Source organism: Coffea eugenioides, chromosome 4, assembly GCF_003713205.1.
Source record: "Coffea eugenioides isolate CCC68of chromosome 4, Ceug_1.0, whole genome shotgun sequence".
In the NCBI taxonomy this organism is placed as follows: Eukaryota; Viridiplantae; Streptophyta; class Magnoliopsida; order Gentianales; family Rubiaceae; genus Coffea; species Coffea eugenioides.
The window spans coordinates 34,613,140-34,635,111 of record NC_040038.1 but is presented as its reverse complement, the minus strand read 5'-3'; positions in this window follow the sequence as shown (position 1 = coordinate 34,635,111).

The window sequence follows — 21,972 nt, the reverse complement described above, 5'->3', positions numbered from 1 at the left end:
TGAATTGGTGAAGTTTTCCAATTTATTGAAGAATTATTCTGGTTTAATTGTGATCAGATGTTGTGGTTATCTATGATGGTTGGAATTGAATGGCTAATGACTAAGTAGGTGTAACATGATTGTAATTGTAACCAATTTGGGTTTGGAGGAATTTGAGAACGTTAGGTTTTATATCCCCAATTCTGTCCGGCTTTTGTATCTCATGGTTTGGGGCTGAATTGGCCTTGGGTCAAAACATTGAAAGTTTTAGGTATTTGAATGCTTTAGAGGGTGTCTTGTAAAATTTCAGGTCAATTGGAGTAGTGTAGAATGAATAGCTTACTATTGTGTTCTGGGTTCATAATGTTAGAACTGCGTCTGAAATGGGGTTGTTTTGACTGGAATTGTTTTGGATTTGGGTGTTGAGGTCTTCTGATGAAATGTAGCTTGATGTCCTAGCTACCATATGCCTTTGGAATTTCTGCATTTGGACCTGTTTAGACTGAGTTGTACTGATTACAGCATAGTGTAATTTGTAAACCTGCAATTACGGTTCTGGTTTGTTATTTGGCATATTGGACGTAGTTGTGCTGGGATTTGGACTGAGTGACCTTCTACATTGTTGTAGCCCTGGTTCTTAGCTTCGAAATGGTGGGTCTTACACCCTAATCCGATAATCGTAGTGCAATTTGTGCATTACCGCAAAATGAGGACAAAACTGTTTTTTTTGTTAGGGCCACATTAGTTGCATTTCCGCAATTTCTGGTTGCCTATGATGCTTATACATGCTTATGAAACCCTATTGGGGTTGTGATTGGCATTGCTTTATGACTCGTTATCGAGTCTCATTGTATTTGTTTACGTGTTTTAGGACGTGACGAGGGTTCACGACGATCTTTTAACGACGGTGTATGAAACATCACTTACTTGAGTGGTGAGTATACTACTCACTTGAATGTTACAATGTGGCTTTGCTATATGTGATTTTGATGCCTTGAAGGCTTATTTGGCTATTGGAATTGATTGAGGTGAGGGTGTACTTGACCGCCCTCACCCCTTGTGATACCGTTAATGACTGTTTACCGCTTCACTGATATACTGCACTTGCTATATGAGATATTGAATTCACTTCATGAAAAACTGATTTGGTGTCGTTTGGACGAGTATCCAACGGCCTTACTGTACTACTGAGCTCAACCCCGTTGGTAGTCAATTGAATCGAGCCGGCGAGGGCTTGGTCGTGAAAATTGACATGCCACGGGGACTGTACTGGGGAATCTTGTAGTAATGAGACTCTTGATTCCGGTAAACTCGAGTATTACCAAAAGCTACTGATTGGAGTGCGGGCCCGGTTGGGGTATGTTTGGTGGAAGGGATGGGAGTGAAGTGGGTTCTACGGTTGGTACTCATAAACGTTGACGGAGAGTCAATGAGATTGGATCAAGAATGTAAGCGTGGAAATGGGCTCTTGAGAGCCGTCCGTATCCTTTTACCGACTTGTTTTATTCTTTAATTGTGTACTTGAAGTGAAAGGTTATGCTATATGCTCTTTGTTGCTTATGTGGTAGTAACTCACTGGGCTTAAGCTCATTCCGTTCCATTTGTTTTCCTTACAGGAAATGACCACTTTTGGAAAAGGTTGTGTTAGTTGGTTGTCAAGTTGAGCTCATGTAAATGTATCTTTTGGATAGCTCTTTGAATGAAACTCTAATGTGTATTGGGTTCACTTTCTTTTGATTGGCAAACCAAACATGTATATTCGTAATGAGTGGTTTTTGGCATGCCATTTGGTTGTAAATGTTGGATTTCGATGTATATATATGCTTGGTTGATGTTTGGTTGGAACCTGGACTGATCTACATTTCAAATGGCAAAGGAAAAAAAATTTTGGCCGGAATGAACAGGACCAAATTCGGATTCTGACGTGGACGGTACTGTTCATCCTCGGCTTCGATTTTCATTTTTTTATTTGGTGATTTTGACTTGTTTACGCGCGTGGGTTTGTTCCGGAACGTATTAAATCGACGTGAACTGATCCGTAGTCCTGGCGAGAGCTGGGCAAGCAGCCCGCTAACCCCTTTGGTTCGCCTCAGGGGAAAGTGGGGCTGTTACAAGTGGTATCAGAGCCACTTCGCGTGGTCTCTGCGCGGAGTGAGCTTGGGGCCAAGTGATGTCATGGTCCTGCTTTTGGTGAAAGTGTTTAAAGGTATAAGTGCTCTTTTGAGCGTAAGCTATGAACTGTGCATGTCATAAGTGTAAGGATCATTAACACGGGACATGAGGAAGTTAAGTATGTATGTCGGGTAGGAATCTTTAATAAGGATGATTTACGCTTGGGACCGGCCGGCTCGAGTTGTGAATTATCTTGGATGGGATTCTTGGGCCCGGATACGAACGAAATAAGAGCGCCTAGGTTAGAGGACTTGGGCAATTGTGGGACATACGTGATAGGCCTTAGGAATACATTATTCTCTTTAAGATGAATGATATATTTTAAGTTGAAATGTCAGTTAACTAACGAATTAATGTTTGTAGGTATGGATCCGGGCAGTTCTAGCGGCATGGGACCGGGACCGATGGGACCGGGACCGAGACCTCCGAGTGCGAGGGGCCCAGAGGACCGGGTGCTGCGTAAGCGGGCGATCCGATATCGGAGGAGGCTTGGGGAGCCTTATAGTTTGTATTCCCCTTTTGGACAGGTGTCGCGCCGACCCTGTGAGTGCTGGTATACCTATGGCTATCCTGACGAGGTTGTTTTAGCGATGGATGACGAGCGTTATCACCTAGGCAGGACAGTTGAGACTTTGAGGGCGTAGCTGGAGGAGGCTAGAGAGTTTAGCCGTTGGCAGGCGTTGCGCGTTAGGGACCTGGAGCGGGATCTTCGACACACACACCAGCACCTCTTCGCTATGAGGATGCAGCTTAGGGAGAGGGCCCGGAGTATTACGTTTGACTGTGGGGTTTTACTAGACATGGCCGCGGAGGCACCACCACAAGCTACTGGTCCAGAGCAGATAGGCGAGATAGATACTTTAGGTTCCGTTGGGAACCGGGGCCCTAGAGGAGGTGATTAGGGTCGCTTTTGTATTATGAGTAGCTGGTAGATTACTTTTGCTAGGACTGGCATGGCTAATTTCTTTGGTTATTTGGTGGACTGACTAGATTTTTGGAGCCGGAGTGCTCGTGTGCATAATGGGTTTTGTACCGACTGGAGGTCGGGTACTTTGTATATCTTTTGGTGTGGTTTTGTAAATAAATGTATATATTCGAGTATTATCTTTTGGTACCTACGCTTTTGCGTGCTTTTCATGTATTTGTTTTGTGTTTTTATTTTGTTTCTAGTTGGAGTATTACGCACACGATAGGTGTGGATCTATAGACTTTTGCACCTAAATGGCCCCGGTACTCGAGGTAAAGGTAGAGGGCGAGGACTAATTCTGAATCGGCCAAGGTGGAAGGGACCAAACCTAGAGTAGCGGCTCGAGTGTATTCACTGGAGCCACAACAGGTCCCCGATTTTTCTGAACCAGAGAAAGATACGATCCGTTGGGTACCTTAGATCATGATAGATTCCGTAAGAAAATTTCGAGGGCGAAATTTCTTTAAGGGGGAGAGAGTGTGAGAACCCGTACTTTTCACATTTTCTAGGGTTTTATTTATTTAATGGCTTGTTTTCTGCGTTTTCTTTAGTAGGGAAATTTTCTAGATATTTTTAATGAGCAGATATAGTTTTTGGATGATTTTTCTAGTATCAAATAGGTTTTGAGAAATTAAGAGTGTATATCGGATGTGGGACCCACTAGGGTGAAAAGTTCGGAAAAATTCGACCAATTAGGTTAAGTTCCGGATACTGGGTGAAATTTATCGGGTGTTAAGAGATAAATAGAGGAGGTGAAGTGATTGATGTGAGAGGGAAAAAGAAGGATAGGAATGCATTAATGAAGTGACAAGTGTCACCTTAAGAGTGGTGGTCACTTATTTGACTTTTTTGACTTTTTGACCTTTCTTACCAATTGATTAAATATCTCAAAATTACCACAAAAATCACTCTTGTCTTCACCATTGTGTCCGGCCCTCTCTAGCTAAGAAGAAAGAAAAACTCTCCAAGATTCTTGCTTCCATCTTGCTTGAGTGTAATCATCCAACCATTTGATCTTGTTTCTACTCCATAAAATCTCTCCATTTGGTACTAGAAAGTGATTTGGTGAAGTGTTTAAGGAAGCTAAGGTGTCCAACAACTCTCCCTCTCTTGTTTACTAGGTGAGTGGTGATTGAACTTCCTCCTACACTTAATGAAGCTTAAGTTGTGCTTAATGGTAGCTAAAGTGATGAATTTGTGGTTTATTTCTTGGTTTGAGATGAATTGGTGAAGTTTTCAATTTATTGATGAATTTTCTTGTTTAATTGTGATCATGATGTTGTGGTTATCTATGATGGTTGGAATTGATGGCTAATGACTATAGTAGGTGTACGTGATTGGTAATTGTAACCAATTTTGGGTTTGGAAGGAATTTGAGAAAGTTAGGGTTTTATATCCCCAATTCTGTCTGGTTTTGTATCTCATGGTTAGGGGCCGAATTGGCCTTGGCTCAAAACATGAAAGTTTTAGGTATTGATGTGTTAAGGGTGTCTGTAAAATTTCAGGTCAATTGGAGTAGTGTAGAATGAGATAAGCCGAAATTACTATTGCTGTTCTGGGTTCATCAGGATGTTAGAACTGCGTCTGAAATGGGTTGTTTTGACTGGAATTGTTTTGGATTTGGGTGTTGAGGTCTTCTGATGAAATGTAGATTGATGTCCTAGCTACCATATTCCTTTGGAATTTCTGCATTTGGACCTGTTTAGACTGACTTGTACTGATTACAGCATAGTGTAATTTGTAAACCTGCAATTACGGTTCTGGTTTGTTATTTGGCATATTGGACGTAGTTGTGCTGGGATTTGGACTGAGTGACCTTCTACATTGTTGTAGCCCTGGTTCTTAGCTTCGAAATGGTGGGTCTTAAACCCTAATCTGATAATCGTAGTGCAATTTGTGCCATTACCGCAAAATGAGGACAAAACTGTTTTTTTTGTTAGGGCCACATTAGTTGCATTTCCGCAATTTCTGGTTGCCTATGATGCTTATACATGCTTATGAAACCCTATTGGGGTTGTGATTGGCATTGCTTTATGACTCGTTATCGAGTCTCATTGTATTTGTTTACGTGTTTTAGGACGTGACGAGGGTTCACGACGACCTTTTAACGACGGTGCATGAAACATCACCTACTTGAGTAGTGAGTATACTACTCACTTGAATGTTACAATGTGGCTTTGCTATATGTGATTTTGATGCCTTGAAGGCTTATTTGGCTATTGGAATTGATTGAGGTGAGGGTGTACTTGACCGCCCTAACCCCTTGTGATACCGTTAATGACTGTTTACCGCTTCACTGATATACTGCACTTGCTATGTGAGATATTGAATTCACTTCATGAAAAACTGATTTGGTGTCGTTTGGACGAGTATCCAACGGCCTTACTGTACTACTGAGCTCAACCCCATTGGTAGTCAATTGAATCGAGCCGGCGAGGGCTTGGTCGTGAAAATTGACATGCCACGGGGACTGTACTGGGGAATCTTGTAGTAATGAGACTCTTGATTCCGGTAAACTCGAGTATTACCAAAAGCTACTGATTGGAGTGCGGGCCCGGTTGAGGTATGTTTGGTGGAAGGGATGGGAGTGAAGTGGGTTCTACGGTTGGTACTCATAAACGTTGACGGAGAGTCAATGAGATTGGATCAAGAATGTAAGCGTGGAAATGGGCTCTTGAGAGCCGTCCGTATCCTTTTACCGACTTGTTTTATTCTTTAATTGTGTACTTGAAGTGAAAGGTTATGCTATATGCTCTTTGTTGCTTATGTGGTAGTAACTCACTGGGCTTAAGCTCATTCCGTTCCATTTGTTTTCCTTACAGGAAATGACCACTTTTGGAAAAGGTTGTGTTAGTTGGTTGTCAAGTTGAGCTCATGTAAATGTATCTTTTGGATAGCTCTTTGAATGAAACTCTAATGTGTATTGGGTTCACTTTCTTTTGATTGGCAAACCAAACATGTATATTCGTAATGAGTGGTTTTTGGCATGCCATTTGGTTGTAAATGTTGGATTTCGATGTATATATATGCTTGGTTGATGTTTGGTTGGAACCTGGACTGATCTACATTTCAAATGGCAAAGGAAAAAAAATTTTGGCCGGAATGAACAGGACCAAATTCGGATTCTGACGTGGACGGTACTGTTCATCCTCGGCTTCGATTTTCATTTTTTTATTTGGTGATTTTGACTTGTTTACGCGCGTGGGTTTGTTCCGGAACGTATTAAATCGACGTGAACTGATCCGTAGTCCTGGCGAGAGCTGGGCAAGCAGCCCGCTAACCCCTTTGGTTCGCCTCAGGGGAAAGTGGGGCTGTTACAAGTGGTATCAGAGCCACTTCGCGTGGTCTCTGCGCGGAGTGAGCTTGGGGCCAAGTGATGTCATGGTCCTGCTTTTGGTGAAAGTGTTTAAAGGTATAAGTGCTCTTTTGAGCGTAAGCTATGAACTGTGCATGTCATAAGTGTAAGGATCATTAACACGGGACATGAGGAAGTTAAGTATGTATGTCGGGTAGGAATCTTTAATAAGGATGATTTACGCTTGGAACCGGCCGGCTCGAGTTGTGAATTATCTTGGATGGGATTCTTGGGCCCGGATACGAACGAAATAAAAGCGCCTAGGTTAGAGGACTTGGGCAATTGTGGGACATACGTGATAGGCCTTAGGAATACATGATTCTCTTTAAGATGAATGGTATATATTAAGTTGAAATGTCAGTTAACTAACGAATTAATGTTTGTAGGTATGGATCCGGGCAGTTCTAGCGGCATGGGACCGGGACCGAGACCTCCGAGTGCGAGGGGCCCAGAGGACCGGGTGCTGCGTAAGCGGGCGATCCGATATCGGAGGAGGCTTGGGGAGCCTTATAGTTTGTATTCCCCTTTTGGACAGGTGTCGCGCCGACCCTGTGAGTGCTGGTATACCTATGGCTATCCTGACGAGGTTGTTTTAGCGATGGATGACGAGCGTTATCACCTAGGCAGGACAGTTGAGACTTTGAGGGCGTAGCTGGAGGAGGCTAGAGAGTTTAGCCGTTGGCAGGCGTTGCGCGTTAGGGACCTGGAGCGGGATCTTCGACACACACACCAGCACCTCTTCGCTATGAGGATGCAGCTTAGGGAGAGGGCCCGGAGTATTACGTTTGACTGTGGGGTTTTACTAGACATGGCCGCGGAGGCACCACCACAAGCTACTGGTCCAGAGCAGATAGGCGAGATAGATACTTTAGGTTCCGTTGGGAACCGGGGCCCTAGAGGAGGTGATTAGGGTCGCTTTTGTATTATGAGTAGCTGGTAGATTACTTTTGCTAGGACTGGCATGGCTAATTTCTTTGGTTATTTGGTGGACTGACTAGATTTTTGGAGCCGGAGTGCTCGTGTGCATAATGGGTTTTGTACCGACTGGAGGTCGGGTACTTTGTATATCTTTTGGTGTGGTTTTGTAAATAAATGTATATATTCGAGTATTATCTTTTGGTACCTACGCTTTTGCGTGCTTTTCATGTATTTGTTTTGTGTTTTTATTTTGTTTCTAGTTGGAGTATTACGCACACGATAGGTGTGGATCTATAGACTTTTGCACCTAAATGGCCCCGGTACTCGAGGTAAAGGTAGAGGGCGAGGACTAATTCTGAATCGGCCAAGGTGGAAGGGACCAAACCTAGAGTAGCGGCTCGAGTGTATTCACTGGAGCCACAACAGGTCCCCGATTTTTCTGAACCAGAGAAAGATACGATCCGTTGGGTACCTTAGATCATGATAGATTCCGTAAGAAAATTTCGAGGGCGAAATTTCTTTAAGGGGGAGAGAGTGTGAGAACCCGTACTTTTCACATTTTCTAGGGTTTTATTTATTTAATGGCTTGTTTTCTGCGTTTTCTTTAGTAGGGAAATTTTCTAGATATTTTTAATGAGCAGATATAGTTTTTGGATGATTTTTCTAGTATCAAATAGGTTTTGAGAAATTAAGAGTGTATATCGGATGTGGGACCCACTAGGGTGAAAAGTTCGGAAAAATTCGACCAATTAGGTTAAGTTCCGGATACTGGGTGAAATTTATCGGGTGTTAAGAGATAAATAGAGGAGGTGAAGTGATTGATGTGAGAGGGAAAAAGAAGGATAGGAATGCATTAATGAAGTGACAAGTGTCACCTTAAGAGTGGTGGTCACTTATTTGACTTTTTTGACTTTTTGACCTTTCTTACCAATTGATTAAATATCTCAAAATTACCACAAAAATCACTCTTGTCTTCACCATTGTGTCCGGCCCTCTCTAGCTAAGAAGAAAGAAAAACTCTCCAAGATTCTTGCTTCCATCTTGCTTGAGTGTAATCATCCAACCATTTGATCTTGTTTCTACTCCATAAAATCTCTCCATTTGGTACTAGAAAGTGATTTGGTGAAGTGTTTAAGGAAGCTAAGGTGTCCAACAACTCTCCCTCTCTTGTTTACTAGGTGAGTGGTGATTGAACTTCCTCCTACACTTAATGAAGCTTAAGTTGTGCTTAATGGTAGCTAAAGTGATGAATTTGTGGTTTATTTCTTGGTTTGAGATGAATTGGTGAAGTTTTCAATTTATTGATGAATTTTCTTGTTTAATTGTGATCATGATGTTGTGGTTATCTATGATGGTTGGAATTGATGGCTAATGACTATAGTAGGTGTACGTGATTGGTAATTGTAACCAATTTTGGGTTTGGAAGGAATTTGAGAAAGTTAGGGTTTTATATCCCCAATTCTGTCTGGTTTTGTATCTCATGGTTAGGGGCCGAATTGGCCTTGGCTCAAAACATGAAAGTTTTAGGTATTGATGTTTTAAGGGTGTCTGTAAAATTTCAGGTCAATTGGAGTAGTGTAGAATGAGATAAGCCGAAATTACTATTGCTGTTCTGGGTTCATCAGGATGTTAGAACTGCGTCTGAAATGGGTTGTTTTGACTGGAATTGTTTTGGATTTGGGTGTTGAGGTCTTCTGATGAAATGTAGATTGATGTCCTAGCTACCATATTCCTTTGGAATTTCTGCATTTGGACCTGTTTAGACTGACTTGTACTGATTACAGCATAGTGTAATTTGTAAACCTGCAATTACGGTTCTGGTTTGTTATTTGGCATATTGGACGTAGTTGTGCTGGGATTTGGACTGAGTGACCTTCTACATTGTTGTAGCCCTGGTTCTTAGCTTCGAAATGGTGGGTCTTAAACCCTAATCTGATAATCGTAGTGCAATTTGTGCCATTACCGCAAAATGAGGACAAAACTGTTTTTTTTGTTAGGGCCACATTAGTTGCATTTCCGCAATTTCTGGTTGCCTATGATGCTTATACATGCTTATGAAACCCTATTGGGGTTGTGATTGGCATTGCTTTATGACTCGTTATCGAGTCTCATTGTATTTGTTTACGTGTTTTAGGACGTGACGAGGGTTCACGACGACCTTTTAACGACGGTGCATGAAACATCACCTACTTGAGTAGTGAGTATACTACTCACTTGAATGTTACAATGTGGCTTTGCTATATGTGATTTTGATGCCTTGAAGGCTTATTTGGCTATTGGAATTGATTGAGGTGAGGGTGTACTTGACCGCCCTAACCCCTTGTGATACCGTTAATGACTGTTTACCGCTTCACTGATATACTGCACTTGCTATGTGAGATATTGAATTCACTTCATGAAAAACTGATTTGGTGTCGTTTGGACGAGTATCCAACGGCCTTACTGTACTACTGAGCTCAACCCCATTGGTAGTCAATTGAATCGAGCCGGCGAGGGCTTGGTCGTGAAAATTGACATGCCACGGGGACTGTACTGGGGAATCTTGTAGTAATGAGACTCTTGATTCCGGTAAACTCGAGTATTACCAAAAGCTACTGATTGGAGTGCGGGCCCGGTTGAGGTATGTTTGGTGGAAGGGATGGGAGTGAAGTGGGTTCTACGGTTGGTACTCATAAACGTTGACGGAGAGTCAATGAGATTGGATCAAGAATGTAAGCGTGGAAATGGGCTCTTGAGAGCCGTCCGTATCCTTTTACCGACTTGTTTTATTCTTTAATTGTGTACTTGAAGTGAAAGGTTATGCTATATGCTCTTTGTTGCTTATGTGGTAGTAACTCACTGGGCTTAAGCTCATTCCGTTCCATTTGTTTTCCTTACAGGAAATGACCACTTTTGGAAAAGGTTGTGTTAGTTGGTTGTCAAGTTGAGCTCATGTAAATGTATCTTTTGGATAGCTCTTTGAATGAAACTCTAATGTGTATTGGGTTCACTTTCTTTTGATTGGCAAACCAAACATGTATATTCGTAATGAGTGATTTTTGGCATGCCATTTGGTTGTAAATGTTGGATTTCGATGTATATATATGCTTGGTTGATGTTTGGTTGGAACCTGGACTGATCTACATTTCAAATGGCAAAGGAAAAAAAATTTTTGCGGGAATGAACAGGACCAAATTCGGATTCTGACGTGGACGGTACTGTTCATCCTCGGCTTCGATTTTCATTTTTTTATTTGGTGATTTTGACTTGTTTACGCGCGTGGGTATGTTCCGGAACGTATTAAATCGACGTGAACTGATCCGTAGTCCTGGCGAGAGCTGGGCAGGCAGCCCGCTAACCCCTTTGGTTCGCCTTAGGGGAAAGTGGGGCTGTTACATGTACAATCTTAGAGAATATCATGAGAATGAGCCTTAATTTCTCATAAATCGAGGCTCAAAAGTGGGGTTTAATAATACAAGGAAAATCTAATTTTCATCTTTGAAATCAAGTGCAAACGATCACCCAACATCGAAGGAAAATGGAGAGTTCTAAAAACTCAATTTCCTATAAGTTCAGAAATTTCAAATTTGAGGTGCGATCTTTGAAAAATCATATCTCACTCTCCGTAGGTCCAAAATTGAAAAACTTGGTACATTGGAAACTAATTCCAAAGTACTAAAAGTTCCTAGAAGACACTTTTCCATGATTCCAAATGGAAGACACTCAAATTTCGGCTTAAAGCTACTGACTTGCACTTCCAAGACAGATTCGGGATTGGTTTTTGGTAAAATTTGGAAATTCGTCAAAATTCACAGAATGCAAACTAGCCTATCCAATTTGAAACTCAATTAGAGTTACAATCAAAGTTCAAAACACAACAAACAGAACAAGAATCGGAGTTTTGAGCGCCAAGATATAGCAGCTCAAAGTTGGTTCAAAATGAAGACCATTGGGCAATTTTCCAGATTTGAAACCTCAACTTTGGGATTTCAGTTGGGCACCGAAATGGACTTGGAATGGTACCAAATTTGGTATGATTACACTACCATATAAGGGCTACTCCTTTGTCAAATTTCATGCAAAAATTCGTACGGGAAGTCAGTTAACAAGACCACTAAAGTTTCAGGAATTTCCAAAGCAATTCTGCCTTATGCTTCCGTTTTCCTGTTTTTGAACCTTTTGCCAATGAAATCATCTCAAACATGGTTCATTTATGAAGAAAAGGTCTAAGAAACATCCAACATACATTTTGTAGGTTATTGACACCAAAAGTTTCAAAATAACAAGTCCCAATTCGAGTTAGGCCATCAGCTAGCCAAAATTAGGGTTTTCAATCACTGATGCAGTTCTGTAATTCGGCCACAACTCACTCAATTCAACTTGAAATTGATCATGATTGGTGGCGTTGGAAACTAAATTCATAAGGCTACAAATCATTAGCAGGAATTGTTTTGAAATTCAATTCATAGCTAGCTCATATTCAAGCAACAAGTCCCAGCACCTCATTGACTCTCTAGCACAGTAGTGAAACAGGACAGGTAACTTTGAAGAGCTAGTACGATTCACTCAAGTCGAATCATGGGATACATTTTATACCATTAGAAAACTGAAAGTGTCTAGTTTCAAATGTCTTTAACGGCACTTGATTTCAACATCGGAGCAAAGAGTTATGATCGTTTAAAGTTCGCTGCCAGAGTACCTCTGTACACATTTTCCAGGTTTGAACATGTTTCGAAAATGCAACTTTTACCCAACCAAATCAAGTTATTTTTGGTGGAAACTTTCCACACAACCTATACAACATATCTACATCAAAATCATGGCAATTTGATCACAAAAAAAATCACACCAAGTGCTCTGTAAAAACAGGGCAGAATTCGGCCCTTTCTCATGCAAGTTTTCCTTTGATTTTCTTTCCACTTTTCAACTTATATCCACTAGTTTAACACTTAATCAACATAAATAACACCCAAAATCATCATATCAGTCCAACATGTCCATTGTGGGATTTCATAGAGCCCACTCAAGTGATTTTCAACCAACCAAAGTTACCCACATGAAGCTACAAGCTTCCAAGTCCAATCTAACTCACAAAAATCAAGTTTAGAAGGTTAGATGATTTACTACCTCTTGGATGTTGAAACTCAGAAATTTCGGTCACCTAAGAGCTCCAAGAAACCGTGGAAATGATGCTCTCTTCCTAGTCCAAGTGAAGCTCCAAGTTATTGTGAGTTTGTATGGTGAATTTGGAGTGAAATGGTGCAAGATTTGGAGTAAGATGATGAAGGATTTTGGTTTCCTTCTTGGCTTGAGGATTTCGGCAGCTTTGAGAGTGTGTGAAATCTGATAGTGAGGCTTCTTGAAGAAGCTTGGTGGTTGGTAGCTTTAAGTGCACAAAAGTCAACTCTCAATAGTGCGCGTACGCGCGCATTTCGTGCCCGTTTCCTCTCGGGTTTGTTTCACTTGTGAACTAAACCTCTAATACACTTCCTTTAACACTATTATTATTCACTCTTAATAGTCTAAAAATAAATGTCCAAAGTCCCTCAATTAGTCGCGCGCGCGAAAATGCGAACTTCCGACTTGTGCGTGATAAAGCGAAATTTCTAAGAAATTCTTGTAACGATAGTATAACTAACTAATACTTGAGTAATTAATCATAAAAATATCTATTTTAAAACTAATGTATGAGTTCTCAAATCTCCAAGGTCACTGTACTCTCAAATCGACTATTGCCTCCAAACGCGTATTCACTAAATCTCGCTAAACGAGCTTCCAAAATTAAATTTATTAACGAGATATTTTAAAAATATATGCAAGTCATAGTTCCATGTAAATGGTTCAAAAAGGGTTGAAATAAATTATTCATAGAAAATGGGTGAATAAATAATTAAATAAGCCAGTAAAATAAGATAAAAAAAAGAAAATTTTCGGGTCCTCACATCCTTCCCTCCTTAAAAAGAATTTCATTCTCGAAATTCACACTTAGGACAATATCAATCTCTTAATGGTTAAGCCTATCAGATCAATCACTAACTTACGTTTTCCAATCCATTCTTCGCAATTTCTAGTCATCCAACTAGTAATCAAACTTTGATTTTTCCCCAATAGATGTTTTAACTTCCAAGTCATAGGGCAACTTATTCGGCCTCATGTCTACCCCATATAGGTAGTGTCTTCACTTCATTACTGCAAATATTGCAGCCGCTAAGTCCAAATCATGAGTTGGAAAATTTCTCTTGTAAGATTTTACTTTCTAGAGACATATGCAATCCTTATCGTGTAATAATATACATTCTAAACCATCCTTTGAAACATCTGTATAAATCACAAAACTACCTCCTCCGCTCGGTAAGGTTAACACAGGTGCATTGGTTAAACACTTTTCACTTTTGAAAGTCTTCCTCACATTTAAAATCCCATTTAATTTACCAAGTCTTGCAGCCTTAGAAAAGTCCTTAATAAGTCAAAGGTAATATTCGGCTAACTACAAGAACTCCAAATTTCGGTAGGGTTTTCTGGTTGTTTCCATTTAGAAACCGCTTCAAATTTGGCTGGATCCACTTTAATCCCATCCTTAGAAATTATATGACCCAAATACGGCTTAAAATCCCAATGCATTAAGTCCATAATTGCTGCTAGTGCCTTAGTCAACCCAAAGGGCGTAACTGTGAATTCGAAGTACTATATCTTAAACTGAAAACGGTCTTAAGTATATCAGTTTCTAGGATCCTCAATTGGTAACAACTCTACTTTAAATCCAACTTGAATAATACTACGGTCCTTGCAGTTGATCAAACTCTCATCTATATGAGACGAAAGGGTATTTGTTCTTAATAGTCACATTGTTCAAGTCTCAATAGTCTATGTATAGCCTCAAACTTCCATCCCAAATATTATATCCTGTCCCTTAATTGTTAGGCTCATTCAATCTATCAAATATTTCGTTTCACTAAACCAAATCTCCCAACTTTAATATATCAATTTGGCAATCAAATATTGGGTCCCAACTTCAACCCTAAGTTCTCGAATATATATATATATATTTTTTCACCGATCCCTGGTCATCTCCAAGACCTCAGGGTTGCCTAAGCTCTCAAGTACAATCTCGACCACGTCTACTACCGTCCATGTCTTATTACCAATCTAAAGGTGTGGGGCAAAGTATAAATATACATATAGGCCATGAAATCAATTAAAAACAAGGTAAATTTTCATATTTCATAAAAGATCATAATAGTTACATCAATTTGGAATAGGTTTATCAAATCATTTCAAGAGGAAAAGGGAAACAACAAGATTATAACAAAACGTGCCAAGTTGCCAAGATACAAAACAACAAAAGACTTTCCCTTTTACAAAAGATCACAACCTCCAAAAGTGCTAGTCTAGACTAGGGTAAAACTACAACTCCTATTCCTCGAGCGGAGCCAAATCCATTCCCCACTCGTATTACTTCCATTACTTGGACTTCTCTCACAGCCATTAGTATTAATCACCCTTTCTAGCCCTCGATTGCTTTGCAGTGGATCTAGCAGACTGCTAAGTATTTCCTCTTTTCTTTGAAGCTCTAAGACAATTCGAAAACTTATGCTCGGTACTACCGCACCTCAAACATTTTCCTTGCTTTCTCCAGCGCTCGGCCTCTGTGTGATTAATCTTGCCACAGTATCCACAATTTGCGTGAGAAGTGATGGCTTGACCAGTTTGAGGATTTCCTTTGTATTTCTTCTCCAGTTCTACGTTCTGGCGTAGCAACTCAATTTTCTTTGCATATTCTTGTTTCCACCGTCCTTCCCAGTAGTCAGCCAATTTCTTTTGAAATTCTACCTCATTTCGAAGAACGTCCATTTCCTTACACATTTCTTCCAAATTTGTCATCTTACCAGTTGGCTTAAATCAAATGCTAGCCTGCCAGGCAAAATGAGTAACTATACACAATGGAAATTCTGGCTATATTACTATTTCACTCTTCTGCTTATAGGTTACCCTAGAATATAGTTCTTAACTATTCTCTTCTTAATATGGATGAGCTCTTGAGTTTCCACAAGATTACTATCATTACTCATAAACGTAATAAAATACGGAGATCTTATTCCCTAAAAGTTTTGAACCCTAATTCACTCTCTAATACCCACTTACAAAGATACTCGAGAAGAAACCCTAACCTCTTGCTTTTACTAATGACTTATTTGATCTCCTCAAATCAATTCTCCTATTTCGAGGTTAGATTCTCCGTGGAACTTAGATGAGCGAACTTCAAGAACCGCTAAATCCGTGCACCTTTCCTGGTTCCTAGGTTGGTTGGTTAGTTTAGGGCTTTGGTACTCTGCTAATCGTACTGAGGTATCAATCATATGGTTAATAGCAAGAGATACTTGGTTGTCCTCTTCATTCCTAGGGTTTTGGTTTGGTCCAACAGTCGTTCCCTAATCACCTCCTTGAGCTTGGGGTTGCCTAACCCCTCGCCCTCGGCCCCTTTCACTTCTTTGGCCATCCATAATTTTAACATTTATAAAGGCATGACACAAAATAAGTACACATAAGTGAAGTTTGAAATTTGACACTTGGATCATGCAAAACAAAATAAAAAGGAAAAACACCAAAGTAATTGCAAATGCGTACAATCCATAAGTAATGTTTCAATCGTTTCAAAAAGTTAGGAAGTATAGCTAAGCATAACACAAAATGCAATGGCCTTTAAACAAGCACCACCCCGACTATCCTTGACAAAACTTTTAAAGTGGTCCAAATCACTAGTTTAATGATTGGCGGAGCCAAAAGTCTCTGCTATTTCAGTAAGATTATTTTCCATCTTCAGCACTAGGAGTTGTCTCCTCACTTTTCCCGTCAAGTATCTTGCCATCACCACTGGTTCGACCAAGGTAACACACTTGGTCATCATCCCCTCAGTTCGGTCTTCTAATTTCGTGTACTACCCTAACAAGTCGGTTCTTAGCTATTGAAATTGCTCACAAGGAGCCTCTGTCTTTTCCTCGCTCCTCAAGTACCTCAGTTTCCACTTCAGGAACTCTAGTACCCCCGGGCATCCACAATTGCCCTCAGTTCTCGATTATCCTCTCGAACTACCCTAGTTTACTCAGACAACCGCCTCCAGTCATCGATTACTGCTAACACCACATTATTTGGGTACAAGTAAGTTCTCTGGAAATCACATGGAGTCCTAGTTCGGTGAATTGGATTATATTTCCAATGAATTTCCCCTAGGTCTTTCTCGATAACGAATCATCAGAAGGCGTCCCCGAGACAGCTCAATACCATCGTTATTTTCCATAAATTACAATTAAAGTTAAAAGCTTAGATGAATCCAAGTATACCAAATAAACTTGGTTCGATCACTTCATTCTATCCCACATATCTCTTACAAGATAGAGACTCCTAGTTATCCACTAATTCAAACCTAGGTTCTAATTTCCATCCCTACAAGCGGTCTCTTAACTTTCAAACCAGTCCCACAGTCCGGCATCCTAAATTTCAAGCCTAGGATACACTACAAAGATCTAAAGTCTAAGCTCTGATACCAACTGTGACGCCCCCACTTCTCCCAAGGGCGAACCCAAGGGTATCCGCGGAACGCCTGCCCAACTCTCGCCAGAACTCAAGACAATTCAATTCAAATTTAATGATACATACCAAATAATACAAGTCTAAAATGAAGGAAAGTCACTTCCTTAACTGAACATCCAAATCTTACATCATGTTCTCAAAAGATACATCAAGTTCCAAAATACAACCATTAAAATTCGACTAAACATTTACAACTAACATTCCAATCAAAAGTATAACCTAGTCGGCTTTTCTAAAATCTTCCAATCCACCTGTTAAGGAAAACTAATCTACGGGGTGAGCAATTGCTCGTGAGGCCAAGAACACACATGCAAGCACGTTGTCCAAGCAACAATCCCATTTAACAAGTAGAACAATAATATTCAAGTAAATAACAATTCGGGTGAGAAAAGTAAACAGAAACAATTGAAGGATATAAGAGCTCTCAGAAGCTAAGTCTCCATTGCTGTACCGAACCTCAATCGTATACCTTCCCGTGATGACACTCCGTCAACCGGGTCGGTATTTCAAATCCGTAGTACTCCACTTGCTTCTCATTTCCGTCCACCTTACACCGCACCGGGCCCGAACTTCGTTTATAAGGCAATACTATACGAGTATGCCGAGCAAGATCTCTCCAATAGATCAAGCTTATCATGTCATTCTCATGGCTCACCAAGGTTCCCGACCAAGCCCATGCCGGCTCGAGTCCCAGGGTCGGCCTATGAGTTTGGGCGTCCCCCATTTAACATTTATGAGTCGAGGAGATTCACTCCGACGACGTATACAGTCATAGCATAACATTCTATTTCATTCAATCCATTCAATATATTTTGGTCCATTCATTTCATTTCAATCAAATCAATCATGATTCATTCATTTCATTCAAATGGAGGACAAGTGCGGTAAAGTACACACTCGACGCAGCATTTCCAAAATTTCCAATCACTAATAACAATTAAGCACGTAACAAGTTCACATATACTTGACACTCACCTAGTAAAAAGTAGAGTGTGTTGCACAATTCAAGTACTTAAGCGCCCGTTGTGAGGTCCTCTTGAATGCCTGAGCAAACAATAGTTATCTATTACACACTATCACTTAGAAACCTCAATTATCAAGGAAGATTGCACACTTGTACAATCTTAGAGAATATCATAAGAATGAGCCTTAATTTCTCGTAAATCGAGGCTCAAAAGTGGGGTTTAATAATACAAGGAAAATCTGATTTTCATCTTTGAAATCAAGTGCAAACGATCACCCAACATCGAAGGAAAATGGAGTGTTCTAAAAACTCAATTTCCTATAAGTTCAGAAATTTCAGATTTGAGGTGCGATCTTTGAAAAATCATATCTCACTCTCCGTAGGTCCAAAATTGAAAAACTTGGTAGGCTGGAAACTAATTCCAAAGTACTAAAAGTTCCTAGAAGACACTTTTTCATGATTCCAAATGGAAGACACTCAAATTTCGGCTTAAAGCTACTGACTTGCACTTTCAAGACAGATTCGGGATTGGTTTTTGGTAAACTTTGGAAATTCGTCAAAATTCACAGAATGCGAACTAGTCTATCCAATTTGAAACTCAATTAGAGTTACAATCAAAGTTTAAAACACAACAAACAGAACAAGAATCAGAGTTTTGAGCGCCATGATATAGCAACTCAAAGTTGGTTCAAAATGAAGACCATTGGCCAATTTTCCAGATTTGAAACCTCAACTTTGGGACTTCAGTTGGGCATCGAAATGGACTTGGAATGGTACCAAATTTAGTGTGATTACACTACCATATAAGGGATACTCCTCTGTCAAATTTCATGCAAAATTCGTACGGGAAGTCAGTTAACAAGACCACTAAAGTTCCAGGAATTTCCAAGGCAATTCTGCCTTATGCTTCCGTTTTCCTTTTTTCGAACCTTTTGCCAATGAAATCATCTCAAACATGGTTCATTTATGAAGAAAAAGTCTAAGAAACATCCAACATACATTTGGTAGGTGATTGACACCAAAAGTTTCAAAATAACAAGTCCCAATTCGAGCTAGGCCATCAGCTAGCCAAAATTAGGGTTTTCAATCACTGATGCAGTTCTGTAATTCGGCCACAACTCACTCAATTCAACTTGAATTGATCATGATTGGTGGCGTTGGAAACTACATTCATAAGGCTACAAATCATTAGAAGGAATTGTTTTGAAATTGAATTCATAGCTAGCTCATATTCAAGCAACAAGTCCCAGCACCTCATTGACTCTCTAGCACAGTAGTGAAACAGGACAGGTAACTTTGAAGAACTAGTACGATTCATTCAATTCGAATCATGGGATACATTTTATACCGTTAGAAAACGGAAAGTGTCTAGTTTCAAATGCCTTAAACGGCACTTGATTTCAACATCGGAGCAAAGAGTTATGATCGTTTAAAGTTCGCTGCCAGAGTACCTCTGTACACATTTTCCAGGTTTGAACATGTTTCGAAATTGCAACTTTTACCCAACCAAATCAAGTTATTTTTCGTAGAAACTTTTTAGACAACCTATACAACATATTTACATCAAAATTAACGCAATTTGATCACAAAAAAAATCATACCAAGTGCTCTGCAAAAACAGGGCAGAATTCGTCCCTTTCTCATGCATGTTTTCCTTTGATTTTCTTTCCACTTTTTCAACTTATATCCACTAGTTTAACACTTAATCAACATAAATAACACCCAAAATCATCATATCAGTCCAACATGTCCATTGTGGGATTTCATAGAGCCCACTCAAGTGATTTTCAACCAACCAAAGTTACCCACATGAAGCTACAAGCTTCCAAGTCCAATCTAACTCACAAAAATCAAGTTTAGAAGGTTAGATGATTTACTACCTCTTGGATGTTGAAACTCAGAAATTTCGGTCACCTAAGAGCTCCAAGAATCCATGGAAATGATGCTCTCTTCCTAGTCCAAGTGAAGCTCCAAGTTGTTGTGAGTTTGTATGGTGAATTTGGAGTGAAATGGTGCAAGATTTGGAGTAAGATGATGAAGGGTTTTGGTTTCCTTCTTGGCTTGAGGATTTCGGCAGCTTTGAGAGGAAGAGAGAGTGTGAAATCTGATAGTGAGGCTTCTTGAAGAAGCTTGGTGGTTGGTAGCTTTAAGTGCACAAAAGTCAACTCTCAATAGTGCGCGTACGCGCGCATTTCATGCCCGTTTCCTCTCGGGTTTGTTTCACTTGTGCACTAAACCTCTAATGCAATTCCTTTAACACTATTATTATTCACTCTTAATAGTCTAAAAATAAATGTCCAAAGTCCCTCAATTAGTCGCACGCGCGAAAACGCGAACTTCCGACTTGTGCGCGATAAAGCGAAATTTCTAAGAAATTCTTATAACGATAGTATAACTAACTAATACTTGAGTAATTAATCATAAAAATACCTATTTTAAAACTACCGCATGAGTTCTCAAATCTCCAAGGTCACTGTACTCTCAAATCGACTATTGCCTCCAAACGCGTATTCACTAAATCTCGCTAAACGAGCTTCCAAAATTAAATTTATTAACTAGACATTTTAAAAATATATGCAAGTCATAGTTCCATGTAAATGGTTCAAAAAGGGTTGAAATAAATTATTCGTAGAAAACGGGTGAATAAATAATTAAATAAGCCAATAAAATAAGATAAAAATAAGAAAATTTTCGGGTCCTCACAGTTATTCGATTTAAGACGTTGGCTACTTGGTTCCTTGCATCGATTCCTGGTCCGCAATTTTGATTGGTAGTAGATTCCCGATCTCTCTTTTGGTTTTGGTCCTACCTAGGTCGTCCACGGCGTCTTTCTCCCTGATTCCATATTTTCTCACTATAATCTCTATATATGTGTGTGTGTGTGTGTGTATTGATTAACTATTCATGCATATAATAGTACTCAAATAAACACCAAAACATACTTGTACCATTAATACAAAACAAGATCACAATTAATCAAGAGTATATTACAAAACAAGAGCATTCACCATACAAATCAAGTTCAAAAATGCTTAAAAGAAATTAAACAGTCCAAACATTCAAGTATAAATAAGTAGATGTTCTGACCTAGCATACAAGGTTTAACCTAAGTCAAGTCTTAATCTCATCCATCTTATTCCATATTACACTATTTCTAGTATCTAGGTATCATAATACGTCAACATTTTTAGAATAGTTCATTATAGCGTCTAATAATTGGCGATCATTTCTAAAATTGAAACTTGGATCTACAATACAATAACTTTTAATAGTTGCCAACAATGTAAAAAATGATTAATGTTTAATGATAGCCCAATCCGACATCATCTGCTATAAAATAAATCTTAAAAGACTTGCATGGGGTCAAAATCAAAATGTTTGAAATTTTAAGAAAAGGCCATAAGAATTATTAAGATTAGTCTAAAGAAGAAATTATTAGGTTCTAAGTTGTTTTCAAGACGAACCTTTAGTGAATTTTAAAGATTACTAGCTAGGGTAGTGAGAAAATAAAAACATTTAAGTGAAAGTTTTTTTAATAAACCATATCCTTGAGGCAAACTTTATACATAAAACCTGATTATGATGCTTAAACAAATGTACCGAATATTTTTTCAAAAGTCAAGTAAAACTAGCTTTATTGAGGAAAAGTTCATCATAGTCTTTCCAAGAAGTGAAAGCCTATATCCAATATTCTAAGCAATATCTTATATCCGTTTCAATCATTGATCGTTAAGTCTTAACTACTAAATAAAGTATAAAGGTCTTTCACTACCCAAACGAATAAATGGCTTATAAACTTTTAAACTATGATTGTCTTCATACCTACACAGTTATAATCAAGCCAAGGATTGTGAATCTACGTTCTAGTTTTAATCATAATTTCTAATCACATTGATGCAACATGTTAAATCCCTCCCAATTCACAGGTATTCCATCAGAAGAAGTATACAATACTCAAGTACTAGAATCCGAAACTAGGAGAATTCATAACTCATGTCGGCCGCTCCTAAGTGTAAATCAACCAAATTTGAGATTCCTACTCGACGTACA